An 18473-nucleotide genomic window follows, 5' to 3' on the forward strand; every position below is an offset into this window, starting at 1 on the left:
ATTTCCAATCTTGGCAATTTTAAGATGTGTGGATTTAAACTCCCAGAATTCACCACCCAGCATGCCCTTATCTTAACGTTGCGAAGGTTCAAAAACACTGATATTTATACCTGTATTTAAATAAATAAAGTAATCAAGGAGTTGCACAATTTATGTTCGAATTCACTTTGGTAGGCTGCTAGTGAACCATGGTGATACAAAGGAGACCAGTGTCCTTGATTTACTGAAAAATGTAACTTCCGTTTTAGCTCTCCTGGAGTTTATCTGGTAACCCAAGCTTGATTCTGTCCTGAACAATAATCACAGTATCACATTCAAATCTTATTGCATGCTTCGAACAAGTGACAAAATTAGTGGACCAGAGGAATGCTGTGGATATAATTTACTTGAACTTTAGTAAGGCATTTGATAAAGTAGATCACAACCTGCTACTTGATAAGATAGAAAAATGTGGGTTAGCATCACCACCAGATGGAATCATAGCCGGCTGACTGGCTGTACTCAGCGTGTGGTCCTCAATGGAACTGCATCTACATGGAAGGAAGTGTGTTGTGGGGTGCCCCAGGGCTCTGTTCTGGGCCCAGTGCTCTTCAACATCTTCATCAATGATTTGGATGAGGGGATAGATGGGGAACTCATCAAATTTGCAGACGACACCAAGCTGGCAGGAATAGCCAATACTCCAGAAGATAGGCTTAAGATACAGGAGGATCTGGACAGACTTGAACACTGGGCGCTATCTAACAAAATGAAATTCAATGGTGAAAAAAGTAAGGTTCTACCTTTAGGCAGGAAAAACCAAATGCACAGGTATAGTATAGGTGGTACCTTGCTCAATAGTAGTAACTGTGAGAGGGATCTTGGAGTCCTAGTGGACTATCAATTAAATATGAGCCAGTAGTATGCTGCAGCTGTCAAAAAAGCAAACACGGGTAGAATCAAGATAACATGAAGTGTAAATACCACTTTACAATGCCTTGGTAAGACTACACTTGGAATACTGCATCCAGTTTTGGTCACCATGATGTATATATTCCACATTTGGAATATTGTATCCAGTTTTGGTTGCCACAATATAAAAATGATGTTGAGACTCTAGAAAGTACAGAGAAGAGCAACAAAGATGATTAGGGGACTGGAGGCTAAAACATATAAGGCACAGTTGCTGGAATTGGGTATGTGTAGTTTAGTGAAGAGAAGTGCGAGGGGTGACATGATAGCAGTGTTCCAATATCTCAGGGCTATAGGGGGGCTGATCAAAAACATCCCAACGGAACTACTTCAAAAGTTCTTGGGTGTGTCTAGCGGTGTGCAGGAGAGCATTATGGTGAACCAACACCACACTGGAAGAGGTGCCATAGAAAATCTTGAATGTGAAGATGCCCAAGGGATATTGCTAGTGAAGTTCATGGAACGTGGTTCAACCATAAATTCAGAAGTCTACTGTGAAATATTACAAAAACTCAGATGAGCCATCCATAACAAACGTCAGGGTATGCTGACCTGGTATGGTGTTGGTTCAGGATAATGCCCGCACACAGCTAGATACACCCAAGAACTTTTGAAGCAGTTTCGTTGGATGTTTTTCATAACCCTCCTTATAGCCCAGATTTGGTGCCAAGCGACTACTACTAAGAAATTTCAAACCTTGTAAGATGTTATGACAAGTGCCTCAATTTGAATGCCGATTATGTCGAAAAGTAATGTAATGTAGTTTTCTAATGTGTATAATAAAAGTTCTGTATCTGCGAGTATCTGTCATTGATAACCCAAGCAGAGGTTTATTTCTGAATTGCTGTCATATATTAATTCCAATTCCAGTTCAGAAATTGGAACACAATGTACAAATACAATTCAGTGCAAAAATATTTTTTGTCTATGCTTTGCATGACTTCAGAAGTGATATCCATCAAAAGCTCTTATTCCAAAACAAATATCTCTACAGTATAGTTTATTCGGTACTTAATATCTATTTGAGGATTACACACACACACACAGAGAGAGAGAGAGAGATAATATACATATATATGTATACATATATATACACACACATATGTGTGTATATATATATATAATATATGTGTATGTATGTACATACATATACACATACTGTATATAGACACACAGTTATTTCTTAAAGTGAGACAGAATTCCTCTGGAAGATTTTCACAGCCTAGTTGTAGATATGAAAAAAGCTGTTTTCTTTAATCCCAGCTCTTGTTGGGATAAACCAGACAACTTCTGTAGATGATAGCTGGACAAGCCAGTCAGCAGTATAGTTAGACAGTAACCTTGATTTACTCTGAATAAAAGCCCATCATGTGCCTAACAGCTATGCAAGCACATGCTTTGGTTATAATGCATGTTATATAACTTTTCCAGGCTTCAAACATCATTACTAGTCTTTCAAAATTTAATTAGAAACCTACTGGCTGTAAAGCTGCAGCTTGCTTTCGAATTGGCGTAGCTACATAATTGGTACAAGCTATTTAATATAGTGATGTAAAGGAATTGAGAATTCAATATTTAGAAGTGGAAATTCTGAGAGTTGCAATCCAATACTTTTGAAAACTGGGGAAACATTTCTTTTGCTAAACTGCTTAAAATACAGAATGCCTACCTTTGTTGACTGCAGTCAATAAGAACAATTTCTTGGCATGTTTTTCTCTGTTCTCTATTTCTTTTTCATAATTGTAGCCAGCTGTTAAATCCTTTGGCTATTTCGTTTGAGATGTCAAGTATATATTGATTTTTATAATTTGACGTGTTATTTATACATTTCTTTTGCATGCACTCATATGAAGAAAATAGACACTTGCTAAAGAACTTGCAGTCTAAAATTAGTTGGTGCAGGAAACAGGAGGAGGGTTGGTGTTTCACTTGTAACAGCTGTGTATGAATATGTGCAATGGCAGCTACTAGTGCTAAACAAATCCTCCCATGAAACGTCCTCAGGTTTCAGAAATATATTTCTGTAGCCATTTGCACCCTTGGAACAATTGCTTTGTTTTTAATAGCTTCTTCTATTTTATCAGTACATGTAAGATGACCTGTTCCCATTTACTTGTAATTAAGTTATTGCAACAGGGACCTCTCTCCTTATATTGAGTAAATGCCATGGAAATCCTACATAGGAATCTCTGTCCCAAAGAAGGCTACACAAGAATGTTTTTTTTAAAGACGTGATTTCTCTACACAGAAAGCACTTTATATAACAAGCATACTATCAGGTGAGATTCCATCTGCAGTGTAAAATGGGACAACGCAAGTGGCTTGTCCCATCCCAGTTGTCTGGAACAACCCAAGTAGGATGTGCTAGTATGGTTATGAATCATTTTGAATGTTTTGAAGAGTTTCAGTTTCTGCAAAGTTACAATGGCATCTCATTATGTGTTATTGTCTAATGTCCTATTTGCAACAATGCAGTACTTTACTTAACTCTCTGGATAGAGGAATAGTAGTAACAAAATAAAGTCTTTCTCAACAGTTCTGTCAGAAGTTGGTAGGGATTTGTGAGAGATTGTGATTGAAAAAAAATATCCTTTTTTATTTCATGTGCTATACGAAGCTAGCACACAGTGGTGTAAACTTTGATGTATCACAAATTAGCTGCTGATGTGCTTTGCTCTTGTAGTATTGCAATTGTGAATTGTGTTGGTTAGAAGTGAATTGTATTGTGAAATTTTCATATTTATTCTAATTTTTATGCAGGGGTTCCCTGATGTCTGAAGATTATTTCAAGAGTTCTTCCTGGTAAAAATATTAAGATGTGTAAAAGTGCTTCTTGGTCTTCATTTATGAATTAAGGTATAAATCAGGTCATGGAAACTGAAAATGACAGGGCTTTTTCTTTTGTGAAATCAGAGAACAGAGCTGTTTTTTCTTTCCCATCTGTTTAATGGATATGTTTTATGTTAAATGTTTTAATATGGTTTTATTCCTATTTTTAAATGTGATTGTTAATATGATAGGATTCTATGTATTCTATGATTGAAGGGTATAGGATTGTTTCCTGGCAAACAGTCTTTAATTGTTTTTCATAAAGTATGACCAGGTTAAAAGATATTTTATAAACCACTTGAAAAAGGATTCTTTCACATGCATTGTTTATTTTTTGAGTCGTTTTGAAAAGAGTCCTAGTTTATAGAAATGCACTTGCCACTCAGAAAAAAGTAGTCGAAAGTGGTAAAGGATGCAAGTTCTCAGATCTAAGGAGAGGAAGCAAGTTTGCATTTAAATTTTGTTATGATGTAAAAAAAGAAGTTTCAGTAACTACAGTAGTGGCCAAAATTGTGGAAACCTTTTGGGAAAAGTATATTTTTGAGGTTTGATGGCTAATAACACCACTTTTTTTGGAGTACCATAAAATTATATATCAGTGGAAAGATGATTTAATCAAGAATGTAATGCAACAAAGTTTGTTCAATTATCTGTACTGTATTCTATGAAAAGCTATAGCCAAATAACTAGAAAAAGGAAGCACAACTTGCTTAGGTTGATATCAGGTAGCTTTCCTTCATCTGATTGTAGCCAATGAGCATGAGTGTTTAGAGAGCCAATCAGGTGTCCTCTTGTTTTGGCAATGAGCCAATCAGATCACAGTAGGATTCAGTTATGATGTCATGTATTGAAGCTGAGAGGAGGACATTTCTCAGTGTGTTATGTGATCGCTATCAAGTTGGTTGGGTTTTTTTTTCTTCTTCTTTCATTTACTGTAGTGAGCTTGTAAAACGTAATAAAATTAAAGTAATGGTGCAAAGAGTTGACTGGTTGCCCAGAAAGTGATGTAAAATAGTATTACTAAGTGAACAAGGCTACAGTTATAAAGAAATTAGAAGAAAAATTGGTGGAAACTTAACCAAAGGTGGCATTTCTACTGTACACTTTCCCCAAAAGGTTTCCACAATTTTGGCCACTACTACATCCCAGTTTCACACATAATTAAATCGGATGAAATTGCTTGCCATCATGTCCTTGAGTAATTTGATAGGACTACAAATTTGAACTTTGTAGAGATTCCTGAAATAGCTCTTGCTTTGTCATTTCCTAAAGCTGCATTGCAATTATACTATTACAGCATTATGCAATATCCTTGTTTGTCATTGCATGATTTAACTCCCATTAGATTATGCAGAATAGTTGCTGCTCAAAAGCCTGGAAACAAGAATAGGAAAAGTAAATGATAGGATATGATCAAAGAGTTTATGATGTCATTATGAGACACCCAGGGATAGGGCCTTCTCAGTGGGAGCGCCTGCCCTCTGGAACCAGCTGCCGGTGGAGCTGAGGACTGCCCCCAACCTCCGATCATTCCGCCGGGGCCTGAAGACCTGGCTCTTCGAGCTCTCGGGCCCAGGCTGAGGAGAAAATTTTAACTGGGGTTTTTAAATGTACAGGGTGAATTTAATATTTTTAACTGGTTTTTAACTTTTGTATGTTTTGATTTTTAATTCCCTGTAAACCGCCCTGAGTCCTCAGGGAAAGGGCGGTATATAAATATAATAAAATACAAAATACAAAATACAAATTATGTTGGACATGTCCGCTAGTGAAACATATTTCACACACCTAATTGTCTGGCTTCTAACATCTCTAGGCCACCTTTTGTTTTGATTGGCTTTGACACAGCCATGCATAAAAGTAGGATACGTATATCCTGTCCTAGAAGATTTGTACTATCAGACTTGCAGTATTAATCTACCGTAGTCTTGCAATAAAGTATAATTAGTTCTGACTTTTCGCTGGTTGCAGAAAGAAGTTCTGGCCAGGATTCCATTCCCACTATAATGAAACAGTTATTTATTGTAAACCTATAAACAAAACCTAATTGCAGTAGAACCTCTTGTTTCAGCCCTTTGAGATAGTCCAACTAACAAGCACAATCCTGAGTACGAATGCTACTTTTATTTACAGTGAGAGATTCTGAAAGCATCTCTCCTCTTCTTTATTTTTGTGTTCAACAAACTAGGGAGGGTCCCTCCTGAGATGTTTCTCATGATTTTTTTGTTTCTGTGAACTGAGATAGCTTCTACATGATGGTTATCTAGTCTCCGGCTGGCCTCCTGTCTCCTGAAGATATTCCCACAACTCATTACACCCTACTTATATTTCTTTTTTTTTTTTTTTAAATTTTTTATTAAATTTATTATTTAAAAACATTGGACACAGTACCAGCGAGCTGACAAACCTTTTTGTCTACAATGTTTAAATATATATATATATACATGTATATATGTACATCAAAAATACACTTAAATACACTTAGATTACAAATCGGTGAAATACCACAATATTTAAAACAGTGAGCTAGTCTGTAAAACCTAATAGAGACCTTTCTTTTTATCCATCCAAAGATACAATTTGTTCCAAATTCTATAATAGTCTGATTGATCTTTATTCTTTAATTCCAAAGTTAATCTGTCCATTTCAGCGCAATCCCAAATTTTCCTAATAACCTCTTTTTGTCCTGGGATCTCATTCTTTTTCCATTTTTGCGCAAATGATATTCTAGCTGCTGTGATAATATGGATCGTTAAGTATAGCACATCTTTAGGATATTTCTCTTTCGTGATTCCCAACAAGAAAAGTTCTGGACTAAACTCCAGATCTTGTTTCAATATTTCTTTCAGCCAAATCCAAATCATTCTCCAAAATTTTTGTGTTTTACTGCAAGACCACCACGTGTGGAAGTATGTGCCTATCTCTTCAGAACACTTCCAACATTTGGGAGATACTGTTGTGTACATTTTTGCTAAGCGGGCTGGGGGAAGATGCCATCGGTAAAACATTTTAAATAAATTTTCTTTATACGATGAGGCCAGTGTTATCCTTTTATTCCTATCCCAAATTGTTTGCCAAGTATCTAGGTCGATGTTATGTCCTAAATTGTTAGCCCAGATCAACATGGGGTCTTTCACTTGCTCTTCAAACAGCTTATATCCCAAAAGTAATTTATAAAAATTCCTTATTTGTTTAGAGTCCGGTCCCAATAATATTTTGTCCAATGCTGTTTCAGAGGTGTATATCCCCCATTCATTTTTATCCTTCCTAAATCTCGATTGGATTTGTAAGTAGGCCCACCAATCGAGTTTTATACCTTGTAATTCTAGTTCATTCCTAAGTTTCAATTCCCCCTCCTCATTCAGAATATCCTTGTATGAGATTATGTTATCCAAATCAAACAGATTTGGGTAAACTATCGCTTCAAGGGTGGATAGCCAGACCGGTATTTTGGTGTAATTGTGAGATCTAATTTTTTTCCAAGTATTGAGTAGCGCTTGCCTGATCCGGTGTCTTTGAAAATGCGAGAAAAGACCTTGTTTCTCCGTCCATAGGAAAGCATGCCAGCCATATTGCAAATCGTGACCCTCTAAAGTTAATAGTCTTCTATTTCTCAAGATTACCCATTCTCTAATCCAGCTCAGGGCCGCGGCGTGGTAATATAATTCCCAGTCTGGCAATCCAAAACCCCCATTTTCCTTCGTGTCTTGTAAATATTTCAATTTAATTCTTGGTTTTTTCCCCTGCCAAATAAAATTTAGTGATAATTTATCCAAATTTTGAAAAAATTTAGAGTCGAGTTGAATTGGGATATTCTGAAACAGAAACAGGATTTTAGGCAGAATATTCATCTTAATGACAGCGATTCTTCCCAATAATGAGAGTTTTAGGTTTCCCCATCTTTCCAGGTCACCTTTTATTTGATTCACTACACTATCATAATTATCCTTTTTGAGTGAAGTGCATCTAGCCGTAATGTTAATCCCTAAATATTTTATTTTCTTGACTATTTCTATATCCGTGATTTCGGCCAGATTACCTTTTTGTTTATTGGTCATATTTTTAACAATCATCTTGGTCTTATTTCTATTTATTCGCAGTCCAGCAACCTCACCATATTTAGATAATTCTTCCAATAGCTTTGGTCCCGTCTGACATGGATCCTCCATAATAAAAACTAGATCGTCCGCGAAAGCTTGCAATTTAAAGGTTTCCTTTTTAATGGTTAATCCTTTTATCTTTGGGTCGTTTCTTATAGTTCTCGTTAATACTTCAAGAGTCAATATAAACAGCAACGGTGATAAGGGGCAGCCTTGCCGTGTTCCCTTTTGAATTTGAAACTTGCTAGATGCTTCCCCATTAATAATTATTTTTGCTTCCTGATTGTCATAAATTGCCCTAATTATATTTATAAATTTTTCACCCATATTCATAAAGCTAAGCTGTTGGCACAAAAAAGACCATTTAACATTGTCAAATGCCTTTTGGGCGTCTAAGAAAAGTAATGCCATCTGTTGTTCGCTATGTAATTCATAGTACTCCAATGTATCTAATATTATTCTAATGTTGTGCTTAGTGTGTCTCTTAGCGAGAAAACCATTTTGATCTGCGTGTATGAAATCATTCAGAAATCGTTTCAATCGTTCCGCTATAATTGATGTAAATATCTTGTAGTCCGAGTTAAGAAGTGATATGGGTCTGTAATTTTGGATTAATGTATGGTCTGTGTTATCTTTCGGAATAAGGGTTATGTTTGCCTCTAGCCAAGATTTAGGCGTCCTTGCGCCTTCTAATACTGCGTTAAATACCTCCACTAGGGGTTGAGCTAGGATATTTTGTAATTCTTTATAAATCTCTGATGGAAGACCGTCGGGTCCCGATGCTTTATTATTCTTTTGTGCATTAATAGCTTTTATCACCTCAGATAGTCGAATTTCCTCGTTTAACATATTTCTGGTATCTTCTGTGACCTTAGGTAGTTTGGCTCTTTGAAAATATTCCTCCATTTTCTCCACACTTGCCTGGCTATCTTCTTTATATAAACGTTCATAAAATTCCTGGGCTATAATTTTTTTTTTTTCCTCCTGGTGGAATATTCTCCCTTCCTCATCTCGTAGTTCGTGAATCCAGTTTTTCCCCTTTTGTTTTCCCAATTTGTATGCGAGCCACCGGCCCGGTTTATTTGCATTTTCAAAAAAATTTTGTTTCGTGTTTCTCAATTGTTGTGCCAATTTCTCTTTGTCTAGAATGTTAAGTTTGTGTTTAATCAGATCCATAGATTGCTTGATATTCTCTTTTTGTGGATCTTGTTGGAGTGTAACTTCTAAGCTCTTATATTCCTCTTCTAATCTTTCCCGTTGTTGTCTTTTCCCCTTATTTTTATATACCATATATGCCCTCGCTACCCCTCTCATCACAGCCTTAGCTGTATCCCAATTGTTTTGTACTGAGGTGTCTATAGCTTTATTTTCCTTAAAGAAAAAACTTAGTTCTCTCTCCATCTTAGATTTGAATTCGTCTTCTTTTAAAATTGCTCTTTGAAGCGTCCATCTGGATATTTTTTTGGAACCTTTCCAGATAAGTTTAATAGGATTGTGATCTGCCCAAGTACCTGTCGCTATATGTACCTCATCTATTTCTGAACTAATTTCTTTCGTCATCCACACCATGTCTATTCTAGACCATGAGTTATGTCGGTTGGAGTAATATGTATATTGTCTAGCCTTACGATTTTTTTCCCTCCAGACATCTTGGATATTTAGTTCCTCAGCCAAGTTAAGAAAAGATCTCGGTAGAGTTCTTCTCTTCTTTTTCCTAAGCGTCTTTCCCATATAATCCAAATTTATATCTAGGATAGCATTAAAATCTCCTATTAAACAAATCTCCTCATAATCAATGCTACATATCTTATTGTGAAGTGTTTTGAAAAATTGTTCTTGGTTATGGTTTGGGGCATATATCTCTACCATCATGACCTTCCTGTGATTTATTATAACCTCGACTATCAGTATTCTACCCTCTTTATCGTTATAAATTAGTTTTGCAGTCAATTTTGGGTTTACATATAGTGCCACTCCTCTCTTTTTCTTGTGTCGGTCTAAGGAAACGAATAGGTTCCCTATTTTTGGTTGTACTAACAAATATTTTTGTTGTTCCTTTATATGGACTTCTTGTATTGCCACGATATCCAATTGTTGGTGAATAAGCCTATTAAAAAATTTCCGCCTTTTCACTGGCGAATTCAATCCATTAATATTCACAGACATAATACTACACTCACCTCCCTTCATCTTACTTATTTCTGGTTTTTGTGGATCTCGTGATTCGGGGCTCTCTCTCTTCCTTGTCTCTAGTTCCATGTTTCTCTGTTAACTCACCGGATTTGTTCCTTCTATCCTCTGTAGCTAAGATCTTCCCATCCATTGCCACACGTATTGTATCTCTTTCTCTTACCTCCCTTCCATCTTGATCTTCTAAATCTACTTCCTCTTGGCTATGGAAGTGGCGTTTGTAAAAATCTTCTGCCTTCTCTATCGTGTCCAGTCTATGCCTTCTATCCTGCCACGTAACAAGAATACCCTCTGGAGTTAGCCATCTAAAGTTTACATTTTCTCTTATTAGTTTGGATGTTAAGAATTGATAGCCGCGTCTCAGATCCCTCATCCTTTTAGGTATCTGTTTAAGGATGGTGATTGGTTGGCCCCGAAATTCTAATGGTTCCTCTCTAGATCTATGCAGAAGCTCATCCCGAATTGATTTTTTAACTAACCTTACATGTACTTCTTTTGGGAGGTTGTGCCTTCTCGCATAATTAGTTTGGACCCTGTATGTTTCATCAATTTCCGCCAGCATTTCCTCCTTCCCTACACCGAGTGCCTTTGCCATCAGTTCTGCCATCATGACCAACAGATCTTCCCCTCTTTTTTCTTGAACGTTCTGGAAGCGTAGATAATGAGCAGCCTTTTCTGCTTCCAGAAAAATGACTGTTGTTTCTAATTCCTTATTAGCCTGAAGGAGTGTTTCATTTAAATCATCTACTCTCTTTTCCTCTTTTTCCATTCTAGCTTCCATATCTTGAAGTCTTTGTTCATTTTTGACTAATTGCTGTTGAATCCCTTCAAATTTATCATCTATCGCTTGGATTTTCCCCTTTAATTCACCAGTGTCGTTTCTTATTTGGCCTATTTCTCTCTTCATCTCCTCGTGGTTTTTGGCCATTGCCTCGTGTAGGTTTTGCAAAAGGGCATGTAAATCTTTAAAGGAATTCGAGTTAGATCTTTCCCTTTGCAGCATATCCTCTATAGATTTCTGATTGGAGGGACTTGAGGACATCCCCTGTCCCTGTGCTGCTGCCTTTTTGCCAGCGCTAGGCTTAGTTGCTCCCGAGATACTTGTCATGTTTCCCCAATTTTAACAGCGTTTTATCAATGTATAATACCCTGAGTCTTATATAAACCTTTTAACTCTATGACAAAAGATATATAAAACAGTTACCACCAGATACTTATTACCAACTAAGCAATTTATATAATAAAATTCTATAGTATGAATATAATCAAAGTCACGTTCTTCTTCTTTTTTTCCCCCCCCCCCGTTTCCGGCGCAGAAATTGGCACCTTTTCCGTCTTCCTCTGCTGTCAAAGACCAGTAGGTGTCCCACTAAACAAACCTCCAGTTACTAAATTGCTATATCAAATGGCCGCCCGTGACAAGTAGAGTAGAATTTCAAAAGTTTCAAAAGTTCACAAATTCAAAATTTACCAGGATAGACCAGACTAGACCAAGCTGATCGCTTTCCACGCCCGACAATCCAGAGTTCAGTCTCTAAGGCTCCAAAGCTCAGACTTTGACTTGTTGTAGCTTTTCTCCAGCTAGAATACAGTCATATAGTCTTCGGCTTTCTTTCCCTTGCTGTTTTTGCCAAACGCCTCCCTCAAGACTTCTATCGCCGCTTATTCCCTCTCCGTGAGGCTCCCACTTCGAACCAGTACCTCTTTCACAAGCGCTTCCTATTTAATATTCGGATACACTCTCCGTCAGCTCCGCTCTACCGTTGTCCCGCTGCTTACGTGCTAGCTCCGTCCCTCTGTCAGATCTTCATGTCGGCCATTACTGGCCTCCTTCTCCCCGGTTCGCTCGCATCAGACTTTCTCCGGATCTTCAACACGAACTGCCGCTCATGAAGGTTCTCCGGGCTGCCTGCAACTTCGGATGTCCCTACAGGACCTCCTGAAGCTCCGAAAAGCCCCCGCGAACACTGGGTGAGAGGTTGTGCGAGGAGAGAGCTCCGTTCACACAGCCGCCCGCTCTGACAGTTGGCTCCGCCCTCTCACCCTACTTATATTTCTTAACAACTCATATTGAGATATCAAGACACAGTGGCGTAGCGTGGGTTGTCAACACCCGGGACAAGGCAAGTAATTTGCGCCCCCTAACCTGTGGATTTTAGCACTCGAGTCTCTTCCACTAGCTCAGGAATTCTGGCAGTTGAAGTCTATGAGTCATAAAAGAGCCAAGGTTGCCTACCCTTGAGTTAGGTTCAAGGCAAAAAAGGGTCTCTGGAGAAGAGGGAAAATGCTAGTTTAAAACTGAAACAAGGCAACTTTAAGGTGCCTCAGCTGTGATTTAGGATGAGACAAAGAGAGGACATGGCGTTGAAAATGGTTAATGGGGCATGTTTGTTCCACTCTTAGTGGATGTCAAGATAAACCCCACGAGAGAATGACCTTACAACAGATGTGAATAGGCTTGGACTACGTTTGTAGATTGAGTGCATACATCACATGGAGCGAGGATGGGCTTCATCAAGATTTATGATCCCACAATTGGCTAGTTTTCTCCATCTTGTCATAAACCCTGGATACCAACCACGGTTTATGGCTTAGCATGTGGTGTGGGGTGACCCAACATGTTAGGCAACAAACAATGACTTCCAACTTACAATGCCTCAGCTTCCCAAGGTTATTCCAAAGCCGGAAAAGCCAACCAACCCACCCTGCAGCTTTGCCTGCTTAGGCTGAACCCCAGGAGTTCATACTTGCTGTGGCGCCTGACCTATTTTCTGCCCAGACGCTGCTTATCCAAGCCAAGCCGCCTCCTTCTCTTTGGCACCTCACCCCAAAGATTCGCCGGACTGGCTGGAAACTCTCGCTGCTGGCGACGTGTGTCGGGGGGGCGTCCCGATCGCCTCTTGCAGGGGGAACCGAGTGGCCGCAGACAGTCAATACGGCAGGAGGAGGAGCAGCAAGCAGCCGCAGGTGCGGCGGCTGCAGTTGTTACCTTTACCTCCGGGAAAGGAGGAGACGGGGGCGGGAGCTGGGTCGGGGGGGCGGGCTTGCAGGTTGAGAGCCAAGCGGAGGAGAGCCACGGCGGGAGAAAGAGAGGGAGGCGAGACGCCGCCAAGCCTCCCCACCCTCACCCGAGAAAGGAGGCGATCCGCAGCCGCGAGAGGACGGGATCCCACTCTGGCTGGGCGCAGCGAATGCGGTTGCTTTCTACGCTCCGCCCACTCGCTCGCTCCTCCGACCCTCGGTGAAGCAGAATCGTCCCCCTCCAGCGAGCTTAATGGGCGCCCCCCCAGATGGTGCGGCCGGTGCGGCCGGCCCCCCCTGCACCCCCCACGCTACGCCACTGTCAAGACATATTGTGCCTTTATTATTGGCGATAACATACAGTATGGCTAATACTCATTGATTGCTTTTTCCTTCATGAATTTGTTAACCTCCTGTTGAACAATCCATGTTAGTGATTATTGTCCAAGACAAATAACTTCATTATTTCTTTCTCCTTGATACTGATGAGATCACACTTGAAGTACTGTGTACAGTTCTGGGTATTACCTTTCCAGAAGGACATTGACAGGATAGAGAGGAGAGCAATAGTGAAGATACAGGGCTTGAGGACTTTTAGATTGTGAGAAAAAACAGGGGGAGGCATGATAGTTGGATACAGTACATAAAGGGACATTGCAGGGAAGATGGTCAAGGGACCCTGCACTTCCATGGCCACAGAGAAGAATGGTCTTATTTCTTGTAATTTTATTGTACTTTTTTTTCCAATTATATATCACTTAGAGATGAGCAGAAAGCAGGTGATTTATAAACCTTTAAATAAATGGTAAGATAATTGGTAATGTTAATTTCCTTTTTTCCGTTCTACTATACACTTTCAAGGTGCAGTACTTGAAGCATGTATAGTGTTCCAAATATAGATCTGATTCAAGACATTATGATATTGGCATTTTTTTTATTCATTTATTAGCAAGACAGAGTATATGTTTGTTCTTTTGTACATTGTCTTCATGGACTGTATCAGGAGCATTTCCAGTCACTTTCAGATGAAACCCTATGCATTAATAACAACTCTTCCTTCAGATGATCTCATTCTGTCCGAAAAGGAGCTATTCATAAGGTTGGAGAAATCCCAGAGTCTGAAACCATCTTTAAAAAAAGGTCTGATGAGAGCCTCATCACACCTTAGCACATCTGAAGAGCTCTCCAGGATGGGGAAAGTTCCTCTAGGATGTTAAAATCCAAAAGATGTCTCTTTCATCAAGTGTTTAATTCTTAATTGATTTTAATTATATTTATTTAAATTAGGTTTTGATTGGGTTGATTTTGCTGTTGTGTTCCATTATGCATTTCTATATTTATTTTGCATTGGGTTTTAAACTCCCTTGAGTGGTTATTAGAGGTAAGTAACACTATGGATTGGGAGGGGGGAAGGTGCTTCAGAAGCCAAAGGGACACACCAACAGGGCATCTGTCAGCAACTTCTTAAAGCAGCTTCATCTTCTCCTGGATTAGTACAGGAGCTTTCTGCAAATGCAGCCTAATCACAGGGGGGAAATGGTTTAAAAAGTTGTCAAAGGTGTTGTGCAAGTGTCCCCATGCCATAGGGCTTCAAGAAACAAAAAAGGTGTGGCCATGATTAAATAATGAAAAAAATTGTGTGTGTGTGTGTGTGTGTGCATGCATGTGAGTGTGCTTGCCATTTCCTTGGTACTCTAAACCAGTGGTTCTCAATGGGGGATATATATTTCTATGTTGTCTTATGCTGCTGCTAGACTCTTTATGTCTTTAAGTTTTTTTATCTGCTATTATATTATGACAACATAAAATTACATAATGGCTTTTGTTAGCTACTACAGATACTTAGGGACGCGGTGGCTCAGTGGGTTAGGACGCTGAGCTTGTCGATCAGAAGGTCGGCAGTTTGGCGGGTCGAATCCCGAGTGCCGCGTAACAGAGTGAGCGCCTGTTACTCGTCCCAGCTTCTGCCAACCTAGCAGTTCGAAAGCACATAAAAAATGCAAGTAGAAAAATAGGGACCACTACGATGGGAAGGTAACAGCGTTCCGTGCGCCTTTGGCGTCTAGTCATGCCGGCCACATGACCACGGAGACGTCCTCGGACAAACGCTGGCTCTTCGGCTTTGAAATGGAGATGAGCACCGGCCCCTAGAGTCGGAAACGACTAGCACGCATGTGCGGGGGAACCTTTACCTTTACCTTTACAGATACTTTGTCTTCATAATATAAAGACAGTTTAGATTAGCAAATGGTGCAGTTTTAATTATTAATTGTATTTATTTAAAACATTTATATAGCCACCCATGTTTCAACCAACTCTGAACATGGTAAAGTATCTTTTTCTCCCCCTCTCTATGAAGGAGGCCATAGGGATAAATGAGGTTCAGAAGGTGCCCTTGAGCCAAAAGAGATTAAGAACTTCTGCTGCATATAGGTAGTCCTCAAGCCCAGAATTATGGTGGTATATTGTTGTGGTTGTGAACTGAGTCACCACATGACCATGCCTGATCTTATTACCTTTTTTTTGCAGCAATCATTAAGTGACTGCAGTGGTTGTTAAGCAAATCCCCTTTATCTAATGGGTGTTTTTCCCCCCCAGAAACCAGAAGTAATTGCCAGAAACCAGCAAAAAGAAAAGAAAGAAAAGGAAAAGAAAAGAAAAGAGAAAAGAAAAGAAAGAAAAAGAAAGAAAATCATGCCACATAACTACAGGACACTAGTTAAAGTACCAGGCTAGAAAGTGGGAGAGCATGAGTCCACATCCCTCTTTAGCCATGGAAGCCAGCTGGATGATTTTGGGCAATCACTCTTTCTCAGCCCAACCCACCTCACAGGATGGTTGTTGTGGGAATAGTAGGAGAAGGAGGATGTGTTGGTTATGTTTCAACTGGTGCAGAATGCAGCCGCGCGAGTTGTGTTGGGGGTCTCCCGATACTCCCATGTTACACCTCTGCTCCGCGAGCTGCATTGGCTACCGGTTGCCCTCCAGGTGAGATTCAAGGTGCTGGTTATGACCTACAAAGCCCTATATGGCATGGGTCCGGATTACCTACGGCAGCACCTGCTGCCGGCATCAACTTCCCTCCGTCCAGTGCGCTCCCACAGAGAGGGCCTCCTCAGGGTGCCTCCGATCAAAGAATGTCGACTGGTGGCCCCCAGGGGGAGGGTGTTCTCTGTGGGCGCGCCAGACCTGTGGAACCGCCTTCCGGTTGAGCTCTGGATGGCCCCTGACCTGCGCTCCTTCCGGCGTGATTTAAAAACCTATCTATTTGAACAATCTGGCCTGGTCTGATGGGTTTGGGGTTGGATTTAAATAAGTTTTAATCACATTTTAGTATTGTATTCTTGGGCATAATTATTTAATTCTTTTTAATCTCTTTTTTAACTTTTGTATTTACATTTTGATATTTATTGCCCTGTACACCGCCCTGAGTCCTTCGGGAGAAGGGCGGTATAAAAATTTAATAAATAAATAAATAAAAATAAATGTTCATCACCTTGAATTATTTGTAAAAGTAATATAGCAGGATACAAGTAAACAAACAAAGGTGAGCCAGTTGTCAAGTTCCCAAAATGTGATCATTTGCTTGTGGGGTGTGTGTGTGTGCGTGCAACCATTGAAACTTCAAATTGGGTAAGAAGTACTTTTGGGGGAATCTGTTTTGTCTTCAAACAGTTGTTAAGTGATCGGCAGTAAATTGGGAACTACATGTACGACAAAGAGATTCTCTAACATTTCTGCTTGAACTTTGAGCAACCAGTGCAGTTTGTGTGATTCAGCACAGACCATCAGGCACAGAGAGGAGCTTTAATTCCATTCTTTGACAATCCTTTCCTCCCCAACTCTCTCTCTCTCTCTCTCTCTCTCTCTCTCTCTCTCTCTCTCTCTCTCTCTCTCTCTCTCTCTCTCTCTCTCTCTCTCTCTCTCTCTCTTTTGACAGCAGTGCCATTAGTAATACTGTAAGGGTAATTATCAAAGAAATTTTAAACATGAAAGCCAATCTATCCAAGTGGGGCCAATTTTCTCAGCCTTTAATACAGTTGCTTTGGCTTACCATTTGCAATATTAAAACAGAGAGATTTATAGCTCCATCCTGAGCTTTAGTTCTAAGCTTTCTTATAAGAAGTGATGAAAATAAACAGAAAAACCAAAGAACAGAATGTTGAAAATTGCCTCCTCTGCTGCCAACAGAGCTCCAAAGCTGAAATAACATAGTTATTCCAGAACATAATCCAGTTTGACTGCTTATGAGAATCAGAGATAGTGATGTTAAAGCTCAGCTAACCCATTTAGAATAGAACAGAAGAGAATAACAGAGTTGGAAGGGACCTTGTAGGTCATTTAGTCCAACCCTCCCCCTGCCCAAGCAGGACACCCTACGCCATTACTGACAGATGGCAGTCCAGTCTCTTCTTGAAAGCTTCCAGTGATGAAGCTCCCACAACATCTGAAGGCAGTCTGTTCCATTGGTTGAGTGTTCTCACTGTCAGAAAATTTCTCCTTATTTCTAGGTTGAATCTCTCCTTGATCAGTTTCCATCCTAAACCACAGTGGTCTGTCTGGCAGTAAAGGACTAATGTGGGAGATTTATCAGGGAAGTCAAGAAAGTCAAGATGGCAGCTACAACCATGTTATTAAAGCCCCACCTCTTTTCACATATATTATACTCTAATGCTGGGAAAGATGGGAAGAAAGAGAAGAGGAAGACCAGAAACACAGTAGATGGACTCAGTTACAATGATGAATGCATCATTGGAAGATCTTAAAGACAAGTAGATTGTTAAGAAGAAAATCTGTATGGTCACTAGGAGTTGAAAACGAATTGATGGCACAGAATCAATCAGAGTCAATCATATGTATTAGTACACATTAAAAAGATCAGGGCTTCAGTCATGCGATCAACAGTTGCCATCTTGACTTTTTTGACCCTCCTGCAGACACCCTTGGAGCAACAACCAGTTGGAACATTGAAGCTCTAACTCAAAAATGTGTGATCACATCCACATGATACCAGGAGAAATATTCAATCCTGGTTCTGCCATGCAAGTTCTGACCCCATGTCTCTCAGTTCTGGAAGATGGTTATGGAGAGCATGGGGTTGTGACTGGCTTCTTCAGAACAATGACACTCATCATTGTGAAACGTAGTGTTGCTAAAGCTGGGATGGAGGAGGCAAAAGAGCATTGCTCCCTCCCAAGGCAAGGGTCATAAGAAACTGGTATGTTACAGAAAGATCCACGGTAAAGCAGCTGCATGACACTGGCCCTCAGAGCACTGGCTGGGTAGGATGACATTTGGGCTTCTGCAAGAAATAATACAAGAAATAAAAAAGAGCTTTAAAAAAAACAAACCCACAAAAGTCTTTTTGGCAGAGCGAGTGGA

At 39.8% G+C, this 18473-nt stretch overlaps 2 long non-coding RNA genes across 2 annotated transcripts in view; one reads left to right on the forward strand and one right to left on the reverse strand.

Annotated features, from left to right (window-relative positions):
* LOC310637933 overlaps window positions 1-18473 on the reverse strand; it is a 191556-nt gene that overhangs the window by 44862 nt on the left and 128221 nt on the right. The window lies entirely within an intron of this gene.
* LOC310637932 lies at window positions 3774-15783 on the forward strand. The gene is made up of 3 exons (XR_014491998.1): window positions 3774-3807; window positions 13854-13896; window positions 15690-15783. It is a non-coding gene; the product is annotated as an uncharacterized lncRNA (long non-coding RNA).

Source organism: Vipera ursinii, assembly GCF_947247035.1.
Source record: "Vipera ursinii genome assembly, chromosome: 3".
In the NCBI taxonomy this organism is placed as follows: domain Eukaryota; kingdom Metazoa; phylum Chordata; class Lepidosauria; order Squamata; family Viperidae; genus Vipera; species Vipera ursinii.